A 14481-nucleotide genomic window follows, 5' to 3' on the forward strand; every position below is an offset into this window, starting at 1 on the left:
TGGCTCCCAGTGGCTTCGGGCCAGCTGCTGTCGGGCAGCAGGGCCGGCCCGGGCTGCGGCCGGGCTGCGCCTAGCGCCGCGTGGGCGGGCAGGGGCGATGCCCCAGGGACCGCGGGCCCCGGGCCCCGAAGCCCCCGGGGCCACGTCCCTGTGAGCGACGTGCGGGATCTTGGGCGGGGCGCCAAGCGCCGAAGGGTTTGCTGGGTCACGCCGGCCCTCGGCTGGGAGGTGGTGGCCAAACCCTCCGCCACCGCCCGATACCCGAGACGTCCGTTCCCCCTGCCTGGGCGGGCTGACCGCCGGGCTGGCTGGCCCTAAGGCGCCAGCGCCAGCGCAACTGGGCCTCAAGAGGCAGCCCGCGGTCCCCGCCCCCGTCTACGGACATACCACCCTGAACGCGCCCGATCTCGTCTGATCTCGGAAGCTAAGCAGGGTCGGGCCTGGTTAGTACTTGGATGGGAGACCGCCTGGGAATACCGGGTGCTGTAGGCTTTTTGCCTCCCGCTCCGCCTTCTCCTTTACTCGCCCGCGGGCGGTGGCCGCCGGCTCCGCCCCCGCCGGGCCCCGCTGCAGGCCCCACCTCCTCAGGCCCCTCCCACCACGGCGCGCGTGCGCCGGAGGGGCCGCTCCCCGCCGGCCCGGCCGGCCGGGCGGCCAGAAGGCGGCCCCGGAAGGCAGCCGCACCCCGGACGCTCCCGGGGTGGCTGGCCCGGACCCAGAATCCGCCGCGGGCCCGGTTGCCGTCCTTTCGGCCAGCGAGCCCCTCGACCTGCACCTGGCCGCCCCCACTGGCGCCCAGCCCCGCTGCCGCCACCTGTGCGCCGGTGTGTCCCGCCACAGCTCCCTCCGGCAGAAGCCCCGCCTCCGCCGTGTCGCCGCGGCCGGGTGCGGGAGCGGGATCGAGGGCCGGGGCCGCTTCCCCGGGCCTGCCGGCCACCAGGGGCGGGCTCCTGAGCTCGGCGGGTGGTGTGCGGGCAAGGGTGGCCTTGCCGGGGCTGAGGGGCCGTGGCGACGCAATGGTGGCTCCCAGTGGCTTCGGGCCAGCTGCTGTCGGGCAGCAGGGCCGGCCCGGGCTGCGGCCGGGCTGCGCCTAGCGCCGCGTGGGCGGGCAGGGGCGATGCCCCAGGGACCGCGGGCCCCGGGCCCCGAAGCCCCCGGGGCCACGTCCCTGTGAGCGACGTGCGGGATCTTGGGCGGGGCGCCAAGCGCCGAAGGGTTTGCTGGGTCACGCCGGCCCTCGGCTGGGAGGTGGTGGCCAAACCCTCCGCCACCGCCCGATACCCGAGACGTCCGTTCCCCCTGCCTGGGCGGGCTGACCGCCGGGCTGGCTGGCCCTAAGGCGCCAGCGCCAGCGCAACTGGGCCTCAAGAGGCAGCCCGCGGTCCCCGCCCCCGTCTACGGCCATACCACCCTGAACGCGCCCGATCTCGTCTGATCTCGGAAGCTAAGCAGGGTCGGGCCTGGTTAGTACTTGGATGGGAGACCGCCTGGGAATACCGGGTGCTGTAGGCTTTTTGCCTCCCGCTCCGCCTTCTCCTTTACTCGCCCGCGGGCGGTGGCCGCCGGCTCCGCCCCCGCCGGGCCCCGCTGCAGGCCCCACCTCCTCAGGCCCCTCCCACCACGGCGCGCGTGCGCCGGAGGGGCCGCTCCCCGCCGGCCCGGCCGGCCGGGCGGCCAGAAGGCGGCCCCGGAAGGCAGCCGCACCCCGGACGCTCCCGGGGTGGCTGGCCCGGACCCAGAATCCGCCGCGGGCCCGGTTGCCGTCCTTTCGGCCAGCGAGCCCCTCGACCTGCACCTGGCCGCCCCCACTGGCGCCCAGCCCCGCTGCCGCCACCTGTGCGCCGGTGTGTCCCGCCACAGCTCCCTCCGGCAGAAGCCCCGCCTCCGCCGTGTCGCCGCGGCCGGGTGCGGGAGCGGGATCGAGGGCCGGGGCCGCTTCCCCGGGCCTGCCGGCCACCAGGGGCGGGCTCCTGAGCTCGGCGGGTGGTGTGCGGGCAAGGGTGGCCTTGCCGGGGCTGAGGGGCCGTGGCGACGCAATGGTGGCTCCCAGTGGCTTCGGGCCAGCTGCTGTCGGGCAGCAGGGCCGGCCCGGGCTGCGGCCGGGCTGCGCCTAGCGCCGCGTGGGCGGGCAGGGGCGATGCCCCAGGGACCGCGGGCCCCGGGCCCCGAAGCCCCCGGGGCCACGTCCCTGTGAGCGACGTGCGGGATCTTGGGCGGGGCGCCAAGCGCCGAAGGGTTTGCTGGGTCACGCCGGCCCTCGGCTGGGAGGTGGTGGCCAAACCCTCCGCCACCGCCCGATACCCGAGACGTCCGTTCCCCCTGCCTGGGCGGGCTGACCGCCGGGCTGGCTGGCCCTAAGGCGCCAGCGCCAGCGCAACTGGGCCTCAAGAGGCAGCCCGCGGTCCCCGCCCCCGTCTACGGCCATACCACCCTGAACGCGCCCGATCTCGTCTGATCTCGGAAGCTAAGCAGGGTCGGGCCTGGTTAGTACTTGGATGGGAGACCGCCTGGGAATACCGGGTGCTGTAGGCTTTTTGCCTCCCGCTCCGCCTTCTCCTTTACTCGCCCGCGGGCGGTGGCCGCCGGCTCCGCCCCCGCCGGGCCCCGCTGCAGGCCCCACCTCCTCAGGCCCCTCCCACCACGGCGCGCGTGCGCCGGAGGGGCCGCTCCCCGCCGGCCCGGCCGGCCGGGCGGCCAGAAGGCGGCCCCGGAAGGCAGCCGCACCCCGGCCGCTCCCGGGGTGGCTGGCCCGGACCCAGAATCCGCCGCGGGCCCGGTTGCCGTCCTTTCGGCCAGCGAGCCCCTCGACCTGCACCTGGCCGCCCCCACTGGCGCCCAGCCCCGCTGCCGCCACCTGTGCGCCGGTGTGTCCCGCCACAGCTCCCTCCGGCAGAAGCCCCGCCTCCGCCGTGTCGCCGCGGCCGGGTGCGGGAGCGGGATCGAGGGCCGGGGCCGCTTCCCCGGGCCTGCCGGCCACCAGGGGCGGGCTCCTGAGCTCGGCGGGTGGTGTGCGGGCAAGGGTGGCCTTGCCGGGGCTGAGGGGCCGTGGCGACGCAATGGTGGCTCCCAGTGGCTTCGGGCCAGCTGCAGTCGGGCAGCAGGGCCGGCCCGGGCTGCGGCCGGGCTGCGCCTAGCGCCGCGTGGGCGGGCAGGGGCGATGCCCCAGGGACCGCGGGCCCCGGGCCCCGAAGCCTCCGGGGCCACGTCCCTGTGAGCGACGTGCGGGATCTTGGGCGGGGCGCCAAGCGCCGAAGGGTTTGCTGGGTCACGCCGGCCCTCGGCTGGGAGGTGGTGGCCAAACCCTCCGCCACCGCCCGATACCCGAGACGTCCGTTCCCCCTGCCTGGGCGGGCTGACCGCCGGGCTGGCTGGCCCTAAGGCGCCAGCGCCAGCGCAACTGGGCCTCAAGAGGCAGCCCGCGGTCCCCGCCCCCGTCTACGGCCATACCACCCTGAACGCGCCCGATCTCGTCTGATCTCGGAAGCTAAGCAGGGTCGGGCCTGGTTAGTACTTGGATGGGAGACCGCCTGGGAATACCGGGTGCTGTAGGCTTTTTGCCTCCCGCTCCGCCTTCTCCTTTACTCGCCCGCGGGCGGTGGCCGCCGGCTCCGCCCCCGCCGGGCCCCGCTGCAGGCCCCACCTCCTCAGGCCCCTCCCACCACGGCGCGCGTGCGCCGGAGGGGCCGCTCCCCGCCGGCCCGGCCGGCCGGGCGGCCAGAAGGCGGCCCCGGAAGGCAGCCGCACCCCGGACGCTCCCGGGGTGGCTGGCCCGGACCCAGAATCCGCCGCGGGCCCGGTTGCCGTCCTTTCGGCCAGCGAGCCCCTCGACCTGCACCTGGCCGCCCCCACTGGCGCCCAGCCCCGCTGCCGCCACCTGTGCGCCGGTGTGTCCCGCCACAGCTCCCTCCGGCAGAAGCCCCGCCTCCGCCGTGTCGCCGCGGCCGGGTGCGGGAGCGGGATCGAGGGCCGGGGCCGCTTCCCCGGGCCTGCCGGCCACCAGGGGCGGGCTCCTGAGCTCGGCGGGTGGTGTGCGGGCAAGGGTGGCCTTGCCGGGGCTGAGGGGCCGTGGCGACGCAATGGTGGCTCCCAGTGGCTTCGGGCCAGCTGCTGTCGGGCAGCAGGGCCGGCCCGGGCTGCGGCCGGGCTGCGCCTAGCGCCGCGTGGGCGGGCAGGGGCGATGCCCCAGGGACCGCGGGCCCCGGGCCCCGAAGCCCCCGGGGCCACGTCCCTGTGAGCGACGTGCGGGATCTTGGGCGGGGCGCCAAGCGCCGAAGGGTTTGCTGGGTCACGCCGGCCCTCGGCTGGGAGGTGGTGGCCAAACCCTCCGCCACCGCCCGATACCCGAGACGTCCGTTCCCCCTGCCTGGGCGGGCTGACCGCCGGGCTGGCTGGCCCTAAGGCGCCAGCGCCAGCGCAACTGGGCCTCAAGAGGCAGCCCGCGGTCCCCGCCCCCGTCTACGGCCATACCACCCTGAACGCGCCCGATCTCGTCTGATCTCGGAAGCTAAGCAGGGTCGGGCCTGGTTAGTACTTGGATGGGAGACCGCCTGGGAATACCGGGTGCTGTAGGCTTTTTGCCTCCCGCTCCGCCTTCTCCTTTACCCGCCCGCGGGCGGTGGCCGCCGGCTCCGCCCCCGCCGGGCCCCGCTGCAGGCCCCACCTCCTCAGGCCCCTCCCACCACGGCGCGCGTGCGCCGGAGGGGCCGCTCCCCGCCGGCCCGGCCGGCCGGGCGGCCAGAAGGCGGCCCCGGAAGGCAGCCGCACCCCGGACGCTCCCGGGGTGGCTGGCCCGGACCCAGAATCCGCCGCGGGCCCGGTTGCCGTCCTTTCGGCCAGCGAGCCCCTCGACCTGCACCTGGCCGCCCCCACTGGCGCCCAGCCCCGCTGCCGCCACCTGTGCGCCGGTGTGTCCCGCCACAGCTCCCTCCGGCAGAAGCCCCGCCTCCGCCGTGTCGCCGCGGCCGGGTGCGGGAGCGGGATCGAGGGCCGGGGCCGCTTCCCCGGGCCTGCCGGCCACCAGGGGCGGGCTCCTGAGCTCGGCGGGTGGTGTGCGGGCAAGGGTGGCCTTGCCGGGGCTGAGGGGCCGTGGCGACGCAATGGTGGCTCCCAGTGGCTTCGGGCCAGCTGCTGTCGGGCAGCAGGGCCGGCCCGGGCTGCGGCCGGGCTGCGCCTAGCGCCGCGTGGGCGGGCAGGGGCGATGCCCCAGGGACCGCGGGCCCCGGGCCCCGAAGCCCCCGGGGCCACGTCCCTGTGAGCGACGTGCGGGATCTTGGGCGGGGCGCCAAGCGCCGAAGGGTTTGCTGGGTCACGCCGGCCCTCGGCTGGGAGGTGGTGGCCAAACCCTCCGCCACCGCCCGATACCCGAGACGTCCGTTCCCCCTGCCTGGGCGGGCGGCGGGGTCCCGCCGGGGCGGGCTGACCGCCGGGCTGGCTGGCCCTAAGGCGCCAGCGCCAGCGCAACTGGGCCTCAAGAGGCAGCCCGCGGTCCCCGCCCCCGTCTACGGCCATACCACCCTGAACGCGCCCGATCTCGTCTGATCTCGGAAGCTAAGCAGGGTCGGGCCTGGTTAGTACTTGGATGGGAGACCGCCTGGGAATACCGGGTGCTGTAGGCTTTTTGCCTCCCGCTCCGCCTTCTCCTTTACTCGCCCGCGGGCGGTGGCCGCCGGCTCCGCCCCCGCCGGGCCCCGCTGCAGGCCCCACCTCCTCAGGCCCCTCCCACCACGGCGCGCGTGCGCCGGAGGGGCCGCTCCCCGCCGGCCCGGCCGGCCGGGCGGCCAGAAGGCGGCCCCGGAAGGCAGCCGCACCCCGGACGCTCCCGGGGTGGCTGGCCCGGACCCAGAATCCGCCGCGGGCCCGGTTGCCGTCCTTTCGGCCAGCGAGCCCCTCGACCTGCACCTGGCCGCCCCCACTGGCGCCCAGCCCCGCTGCCGCCACCTGTGCGCCGGTGTGTCCCGCCACAGCTCCCTCCGGCAGAAGCCCCGCCTCCGCCGTGTCGCCGCGGCCGGGTGCGGGAGCGGGATCGAGGGCCGGGGCCGCTTCCCCGGGCCTGCCGGCCACCAGGGGCGGGCTCCTGAGCTCGGCGGGTGGTGTGCGGGCAAGGGTGGCCTTGCCGGGGCTGAGGGGCCGTGGCGACGCAATGGTGGCTCCCAGTGGCTTCGGGCCAGCTGCTGTCGGGCAGCAGGGCCGGCCCGGGCTGCGGCCGGGCTGCGCCTAGCGCCGCGTGGGCGGGCAGGGGCGATGCCCCAGGGACCGCGGGCCCCGGGCCCCGAAGCCCCCGGGGCCACGTCCCTGTGAGCGACGTGCGGGATCTTGGGCGGGGCGCCAAGCGCCGAAGGGTTTGCTGGGTCACGCCGGCCCTCGGCTGGGAGGTGGTGGCCAAACCCTCCGCCACCGCCCGATACCCGAGACGTCCGTTCCCCCTGCCTGGGCGGGCTGACCGCCGGGCTGGCTGGCCCTAAGGCGCCAGCGCCAGCGCAACTGGGCCTCAAGAGGCAGCCCGCGGTCCCCGCCCCCGTCTACGGCCATACCACCCTGAACGCGCCCGATCTCGTCTGATCTCGGAAGCTAAGCAGGGTCGGGCCTGGTTAGTACTTGGATGGGAGACCGCCTGGGAATACCGGGTGCTGTAGGCTTTTTGCCTCCCGCTCCGCCTTCTCCTTTACTCGCCCGCGGGCGGTGGCCGCCGGCTCCGCCCCCGCCGGGCCCCGCTGCAGGCCCCACCTCCTCAGGCCCCTCCCACCACGGCGCGCGTGCGCCGGAGGGGCCGCTCCCCGCCGGCCCGGCCGGCCGGGCGGCCAGAAGGCGGCCCCGGAAGGCAGCCGCACCCCGGACGCTCCCGGGGTGGCTGGCCCGGACCCAGAATCCGCCGCGGGCCCGGTTGCCGTCCTTTCGGCCAGCGAGCCCCTCGACCTGCACCTGGCCGCCCCCACTGGCGCCCAGCCCCGCTGCCGCCACCTGTGCGCCGGTGTGTCCCGCCACAGCTCCCTCCGGCAGAAGCCCCGCCTCCGCCGTGTCGCCGCGGCCGGGTGCGGGAGCGGGATCGAGGGCCGGGGCCGCTTCCCCGGGCCTGCCGGCCACCAGGGGCGGGCTCCTGAGCTCGGCGGGTGGTGTGCGGGCAAGGGTGGCCTTGCCGGGGCTGAGGGGCCGTGGCGACGCAATGGTGGCTCCCAGTGGCTTCGGGCCAGCTGCTGTCGGGCAGCAGGGCCGGCCCGGGCTGCGGCCGGGCTGCGCCTAGCGCCGCGTGGGCGGGCAGGGGCGATGCCCCAGGGACCGCGGGCCCCGGGCCCCGAAGCCCCCGGGGCCACGTCCCTGTGAGCGACGTGCGGGATCTTGGGCGGGGCGCCAAGCGCCGAAGGGTTTGCTGGGTCACGCCGGCCCTCGGCTGGGAGGTGGTGGCCAAACCCTCCGCCACCGCCCGATACCCGAGACGTCCGTTCCCCCTGCCTGGGCGGGCGGCGGGGTCCCGCCGGGGCGGGCTGACCGCCGGGCTGGCTGGCCCTAAGGCGCCAGCGCCAGCGCAACTGGGCCTCAAGAGGCAGCCCGCGGTCCCCGCCCCCGTCTACGGCCATACCACCCTGAACGCGCCCGATCTCGTCTGATCTCGGAAGCTAAGCAGGGTCGGGCCTGGTTAGTACTTGGATGGGAGACCGCCTGGGAATACCGGGTGCTGTAGGCTTTTTGCCTCCCGCTCCGCCTTCTCCTTTACTCGCCCGCGGGCGGTGGCCGCCGGCTCCGCCCCCGCCGGGCCCCGCTGCAGGCCCCACCTCCTCAGGCCCCTCCCACCACGGCGCGCGTGCGCCGGAGGGGCCGCTCCCCGCCGGCCCGGCCGGCCGGGCGGCCAGAAGGCGGCCCCGGAAGGCAGCCGCACCCCGGACGCTCCCGGGGTGGCTGGCCCGGACCCAGAATCCGCCGCGGGCCCGGTTGCCGTCCTTTCGGCCAGCGAGCCCCTCGACCTGCACCTGGCCGCCCCCACTGGCGCCCAGCCCCGCTGCCGCCACCTGTGCGCCGGTGTGTCCCGCCACAGCTCCCTCCGGCAGAAGCCCCGCCTCCGCCGTGTCGCCGCGGCCGGGTGCGGGAGCGGGATCGAGGGCCGGGGCCGCTTCCCCGGGCCTGCCGGCCACCAGGGGCGGGCTCCTGAGCTCGGCGGGTGGTGTGCGGGCAAGGGTGGCCTTGCCGGGGCTGAGGGGCCGTGGCGACGCAATGGTGGCTCCCAGTGGCTTCGGGCCAGCTGCAGTCGGGCAGCAGGGCCGGCCCGGGCTGCGGCCGGGCTGCGCCTAGCGCCGCGTGGGCGGGCAGGGGCGATGCCCCAGGGACCGCGGGCCCCGGGCCCCGAAGCCCCCGGGGCCACGTCCCTGTGAGCGACGTGCGGGATCTTGGGCGGGGCGCCAAGCGCCGAAGGGTTTGCTGGGTCACGCCGGCCCTCGGCTGGGAGGTGGTGGCCAAACCCTCCGCCACCGCCCGATACCCGAGACGTCCGTTCCCCCTGCCTGGGCGGGCTGACCGCCGGGCTGGCTGGCCCTAAGGCGCCAGCGCCAGCGCAACTGGGCCTCAAGAGGCAGCCCGCGGTCCCCGCCCCCGTCTACGGCCATACCACCCTGAACGCGCCCGATCTCGTCTGATCTCGGAAGCTAAGCAGGGTCGGGCCTGGTTAGTACTTGGATGGGAGACCGCCTGGGAATACCGGGTGCTGTAGGCTTTTTGCCTCCCGCTCCGCCTTCTCCTTTACTCGCCCGCGGGCGGTGGCCGCCGGCTCCGCCCCCGCCGGGCCCCGCTGCAGGCCCCACCTCCTCAGGCCCCTCCCACCACGGCGCGCGTGCGCCGGAGGGGCCGCTCCCCGCCGGCCCGGCCGGCCGGGCGGCCAGAAGGCGGCCCCGGAAGGCAGCCGCACCCCGGACGCTCCCGGGGTGGCTGGCCCGGACCCAGAATCCGCCGCGGGCCCGGTTGCCGTCCTTTCGGCCAGCGAGCCCCTCGACCTGCACCTGGCCGCCCCCACTGGGGCCTAGCCCCGGTGCCGCCTGCAGTGGCCCAGGAAGAACAGGACTTAAATTGCAGTCAGAACCCAAGCCGACTTCCTCCAGGAGGCACGATGACTTCAGGCAGGAGGTCCTAGATGGAATGAGAAGCGAGAGTTACTCTGAGTGCAGCTCAGACTAGGGCAATGCGTAAGAATTCGACGCCATGTGGGACGTGCCAGGACGGTGTTCGTGAACGTGTGCTACTGCTGAGGAAAGTAAGCTGCTCCAAAAGAGAGTGCAGTGCGTTTCCCTACGCTAGGCTTGCACAGAGGGGCTCTAAGTGTCTAAGGTGCTGTATGTTGCTTACCAGACCCAGGTGCGCCTGGGGGTGCTCAGTGTTCCTGCCGGGAACAGTGTGCACACGTTATCATCCTAGGTGTCCAGAAAACTGTGCCGCCGTTAAAGGTACGCGGAGCAGAGGCCACCTGCTCTTGGAAACTGCTGCACGCCTCCGCTTCTGCACGGGAAATCGGGGCCATACTTCCCGGCATGTGTTAATGCTGGGTGTGCCGATAAGCGACACCGCATAGTAAGATGCTGACTGTCTCCTCGAGCACGGTGAGTATAGGTAGGAGGGCCTCTGAGTATGCAAAGCAGAGTGTTTTCTCATGGCAGGTGACACAAGGGACATGACAAAGTCTTCCTGGGAACTTCGGACTCACCAGTAATGTTGTCCTGAGGCCGTACGAAGACTCTGGACATGTAAATCTCCTCAAGGACCGTACAGTGTGTTGCCCATCACACGGCATGCACAGAGGGCCTCCGATGAATCAACAAATGGGCATCAAAGTTGCTCAGGCGGCCCACCGGGATGTGGAGGTACTCAGTGAACATGCAGGTAAAATGATGCATACCCGAGAGGTCTAGGAGACGTCAGACGTGCACTTCCTTGAAAATAAAACATATAAGCGACTACGAACTCATGGATACAGCTGCATGCCTCCGTATGTACAAGGCGACCAAGGGCGTACACTGGAGGCATGTTCCCACGTTGAGATTCCTTTTATCTCTAGAGATTGTCAGGCTGACCGCCAACGCGGCCATGGAAGAAACCGGTTTAGACAGAGCACATTCATTTTCTCCCCAGAAGCAATCTAACAGGGTTTACTGGCCTGTCCAGAACAGGGAATGTCAGGCAGCTTCAACGCAGCATGAATGAGGCCTTCAAAAGGGGAAAGCAAGTCTAGTTCCAGAAACCGCCGTTTACACGGGCACACACAGCATGCACCACTGTGGTTTCTAACAAGTCCAAAGAGACACCAGTTACCCTGTGTTTCCCTCCCTGAATCAGCTTCTCGAAGTAGGCTCTTCTGCATCAAGCACACTGCCTCAACCGAGGAAGGCCGTAGGTGCTCTTCTGCGCCTGTGGCTATTCAAAAGCCCACAGTGCCACAAGAACAACAGGACTTAAATTGCAGTAAGAAGGCAAGCCGACTTCCTCCAGGAGGTACGGTGACTTCAGGCAGGAGGTTCTAGATGGAATGAGAAGCCGAGGGATTCTCTGACTGCAGCTCAGACTAGGGCAACGCGTAAGACTTCGACGCAATGTGGGACGTGCCAGGACATTGTTCGAGAACGTGTGTGAGTGCTGAGGAAATTAAGCTGCTCCAAAAGAGAGTGCAGTGCGTTTCCCTACGCTCGGCATGCACAGAGGGGCTCTAAGGGTCTAAGGGACTGGATGTTGCTTACCAGACCCAGGTGCGCCTGGGGGTACTCAGTGTTCCTGCCGGTAGCAGGGTGCCCACGCTAGCCACCTAGGTATCCAGAAAACTGTGCCGCCGTGAAAGGTACGCAGAGCAGAGGCCACCGGCTCTTGAAACTGCTGCACGCCTCAGCTTCTGCACGGCAAATCGGGGCCATACATTCAGGCATGTGTGAATGCTGGGTGTGCCGGTAGCGACACCGCATAGTAAGATGCTGACCTTCTCCTCGAGCAGGGTGACGTCAGGTACGAGGGCCTCGGAGTATCCAAAGCAGTGTGTTTTCTCATGGCAGCTCACACAAGGGCCGTGACAAAGTCCTCCTGAGCACTTCGGACTCACCAGCAGTGTTGTCCTGAGGTCGTTCGAGGACTCTGGACATGTAGGTCTCTTCAAGGAACTTACAGCGTGTTGCCCGTCACTCGGCACGCACAGAGGGCCTCTGAGGGATGAACAAATGGGCCTCGAATTTGCTTAGATAGCCCACAGGGGTGTGGAGGTACTCAGTGAACTGGACGGAAAATGATGCATTCCCGAGAGGCCTAGGAGTCGTCAGACGTGTACTTCCTTGAAAATGAAACATATAAGCGTCTAAGAGCTCATGCAGACAGCTGCATGCCTCCGTATCTACACGGCTATCAAGGCCGTACACTGGAGGCATGTTCCCACGTTGAGATTCCTTTTATCTCTAGAGTTTGTCAGGCTGACCGCCACCGCGGCCATGGAAGCACCCGGTTTAGACAGAGCAGATTCATTTTCTCCCCAGAAGCAATCTAACAGGGTTTACTGGCCTGTCAAGAGCAGGGAACTTCAGGGAGCTTCAACGCAGCATGAATGCAGCCTTCAAAAGGGGAAAGCAAGGCTAGTTCCAGCAGGCCGCCGTTTCCACGGGCACATTCAGCATGCACTGCTGTGGTTTCTAACAAGTCCAAAGAGACACAGGTTACCCTGTGTTTCCCTCCCTGAATCAGCTTCTCGAAGTAGGCTCTTCTGCATCAAGCGCACTGCCTCAACCGAGGAACGCCGTAGGTGCTCCACTGAGCCCGTGGCTATTCAAAAGCCTGCAGTGCCAGGGAAGAACAGGACTTAAATTGCAGTGAGAACGCAAACCGACTTCCTCCAGGAGGCACGGTGACTTCAGGGAGGAGGTCCTAGATGGAATGAGAAGCCGAGGGTTTCTCTGACTGCGGCTCAGACTATGGCAACGCGTAAGACTTCGACGCCATGTGGGACGTGCCAGGATGGTGTTCGTGAACGTGTGCGAGTGCTTAGGAAATTATGCTGCTCCAAAAGAGAATGCAGTGCGTTTCCCTACGCTCGGCATGCAAAGAGGGGTTCTAAGGGTCTAAGGGACTGGATGTTGCTTACCAGACCCAGGTGCGTCTGGGGTTACTCAGTGTTCCTGCCGGGAACAGGGTGCCCACGCTAGCCTCCTAGGTGTCCGGAAAACTGTGCCGCCGTTAATGATACGCAGAGCAGAAACCACCGGCTCTTGGAAACTGCTGCACGCCTCCGCTTTTGCACGGGAAATCGGGGCCATACTTTCAGGCATGTGTGAATGCTGGGTGTGCCGGTAGCGACACCACATAGTAAGATGGTGACCTTCTCCTCGAGCAGGGTGACTTCAGTTGTGAGGTCCTGGGAGTATTCAAAGTAGAGTGTCTTCTCATGGCAGCTCACACAAGGGCCGTGACAAAGTCCTCCTGGGCACTTCGGACTCACCAGCACTGTTGTCCTGAGGTCGTTCGAGGACTCTGGACATGTAGCTCTCCTCAAGGAATCTACAGTGGGTTGCCCGTCACACGGCACGCACAGAGGGCCTCTGAGGGATGAACAAATGGGCCTCGAATTTGCTTAGACGGCTAACAGGGATGTCGAGGCACTCAGTGAACTGGACGGAAAATGATGCATTCCCGAGAGGCCTAGGAGTAGTCAGACGTGTACTTCCTTGAAAATGAAACATATAAGCGTCTAAGAGCTCATGGAGACAGCTGCATGCTTCCGTATCTACACGGCTACCAAGGGCGTACACTGGAGGCATGTTCCCACGTTGAGATTCCTTTTAGCTCTAGAGTTTGTCAGGCTGACCGCCACCGCGGCCATGGAAGCACCCGGTTTAGACAGAGCAGATTCATTTTCTCCCCAGAAGCAATCTAACAGGGTTTACTGGCCTGTCAAGAGCAGGGAAGGTCAGGCAGCTTCAACGCAGCAGGAATGCAGCCTTCAAAAGGGGAAAGCAAGGCTAGTTCCAGCAGGCCGCCTTTTCCACGGGCACACTCAGCATGCACCGCTCTGCTTTCTAACAAGTCCAAAGAGACACAGGTTACCCTGTGTTTCCCTCCCTGAATCAGTTTCTCGAAGTAGGCTCTTCTGCATCAAGCACACTGCCTCAACCGAGGAACGCCGTAGGTGCTCCTCAGCGCCCGTGGCTATTCAAAAGCCCGCAGTGCCACAGGAAGAACAGGACTTAAATTGCAGTAAGAACGCAAGCCGACTTCCTCCAGGAGGCACGGTGACTTCAGGCAGGAGGTCCTAGATGGAATGAGAAGCCGAGGGTTTCTCTGAGTGCAGCTCAGACTAGGGCAACGCGTAAGACTCCGACGCCATGTGGGACGTGCCAGGACGTTGTTCGTGAACGTGTGCGAGTGCTGAGGAAATTAAGCTGCTCCAGAAGAGAGTGCAGTGCGTTTCCCTACGCTCGGCATGCACAGAGGGGCTCTAAGGGTCTAAGGGACTGGATGTTGCTTACCAGACCCAGGTGCGTCTGGGGTTACTCAGTGTTCCTGCCGGGAACAGGGTGCCCACGCTAGCCTCCTAGGTGTCCGGAAAACTGTGCCGCCGTTAAAGGTACGCAGAACAGAGGCCACCGGCACTTGGAAACTGCTGCACGCCTCCGCTTCTGCACGGCAAATCGGGGCCATACTTTCAGGCATGTGTGAATGCTGGGTGTGCCGGTAGCAACACCGCATAGTAAGATGCTGACTTTCTCCTCGAGCAGGGTGACGTCAGGTACGAGGGCCTCGGAATATTCAAAGCAGAGTGTTTTCTCAGGGCAGCTCACACAAGGGCCGTGACAAAGTCCTCCTGGGCACTTCGGACTCACCAGCAGTGTTGTCCTGAGGTCGTTCGAGGGCTCTGGACATGTAGCTCTCCTCAATGAACCTACAGTGTGTTGCCCGTCACTCGGCACGCACAGAGGGCCTTTGAGGGATGAACAAATGGGCCTCGAATTTGCTTAGATGGCCCACAGGGGTGTGGAGGTACTCAGTGAACTGGACGGAAAATGATGCATTCCCGAGAGGCCTAGGAGTCGTCAGTAGTGTACTTCCTTGAAAATGAAACATATAAGCGTCTAAGAGCTCATGGAGACAGCTGCATGCCTCCGTATCTACACGGCTACCAAGGGCGTACACTGGAGGCATGTTCCCACGTTGAGATTCCTTTTATCTCTAGAGTTTTTCAGGCTGATCGCCACCACGGCCATGGAAGCACCCGGTTTAGACAGAGCAGATTCATTTTCTCCCCAGAAGCAATCTAACAGGGTTTACTGGCCTGTCAAGAGCAGGGAAAGTCAGGCAGCTTCAACGCAGCATGAATGCAGCCTTCAAAAGGGGAAAGCATGGCTAGTTCCAGCAGGCCGCCTTTTCCACGGGCACACTCAGCATGCACCGCTCTGCTTTCTAACAAGTCCAAAGAGACACCGGTTACCCTGTGTTTCCCTCCCTGAATCAGCTTCTCGAAGTAGGCTCTTCTGCATCAAGCGC

General features: G+C 68.2%; 9 non-coding genes across 9 annotated transcripts; all 9 read left to right on the plus strand.

Moving 5' to 3' along the window:
* Positions 1-373: 373 nt before the first annotated feature.
* On the plus strand, positions 374-492 carry LOC136139503 (5S ribosomal RNA). The gene has a single exon (XR_010657036.1). It is a non-coding gene; the product is annotated as a 5S ribosomal RNA (ribosomal RNA).
* Positions 493-1393: 901 nt separating this feature from the next.
* On the plus strand, positions 1394-1512 carry LOC136139409 (5S ribosomal RNA). Its single transcript, XR_010656946.1, has one exon. It is a non-coding gene; the product is annotated as a 5S ribosomal RNA (ribosomal RNA).
* Positions 1513-2413: 901 nt separating this feature from the next.
* Positions 2414-2532, plus strand: LOC136139410 (5S ribosomal RNA). Its single transcript, XR_010656947.1, has one exon. It is a non-coding gene; the product is annotated as a 5S ribosomal RNA (ribosomal RNA).
* A 901-nt stretch (positions 2533-3433) lies between these two features.
* Positions 3434-3552, plus strand: LOC136139411 (5S ribosomal RNA). The gene has a single exon (XR_010656948.1). It is a non-coding gene; the product is annotated as a 5S ribosomal RNA (ribosomal RNA).
* A 901-nt stretch (positions 3553-4453) lies between these two features.
* LOC136139412 (5S ribosomal RNA) lies at positions 4454-4572 on the plus strand. Its single transcript, XR_010656949.1, has one exon. It is a non-coding gene; the product is annotated as a 5S ribosomal RNA (ribosomal RNA).
* Positions 4573-5496: 924 nt separating this feature from the next.
* On the plus strand, positions 5497-5615 carry LOC136139413 (5S ribosomal RNA). Its single transcript, XR_010656950.1, has one exon. It is a non-coding gene; the product is annotated as a 5S ribosomal RNA (ribosomal RNA).
* A 901-nt stretch (positions 5616-6516) lies between these two features.
* LOC136139414 (5S ribosomal RNA) lies at positions 6517-6635 on the plus strand. The gene has a single exon (XR_010656951.1). It is a non-coding gene; the product is annotated as a 5S ribosomal RNA (ribosomal RNA).
* A 924-nt stretch (positions 6636-7559) lies between these two features.
* Positions 7560-7678, plus strand: LOC136139415 (5S ribosomal RNA). The gene has a single exon (XR_010656952.1). It is a non-coding gene; the product is annotated as a 5S ribosomal RNA (ribosomal RNA).
* Positions 7679-8579: 901 nt separating this feature from the next.
* On the plus strand, positions 8580-8698 carry LOC136139416 (5S ribosomal RNA). The gene has a single exon (XR_010656953.1). It is a non-coding gene; the product is annotated as a 5S ribosomal RNA (ribosomal RNA).
* The last annotated feature ends 5783 nt before the right edge of the window (positions 8699-14481 follow it).

Source organism: Phocoena phocoena, chromosome 19 (genome assembly GCF_963924675.1).
Source record: "Phocoena phocoena chromosome 19, mPhoPho1.1, whole genome shotgun sequence".
Taxonomy (NCBI): domain Eukaryota; kingdom Metazoa; phylum Chordata; class Mammalia; order Artiodactyla; family Phocoenidae; genus Phocoena; species Phocoena phocoena.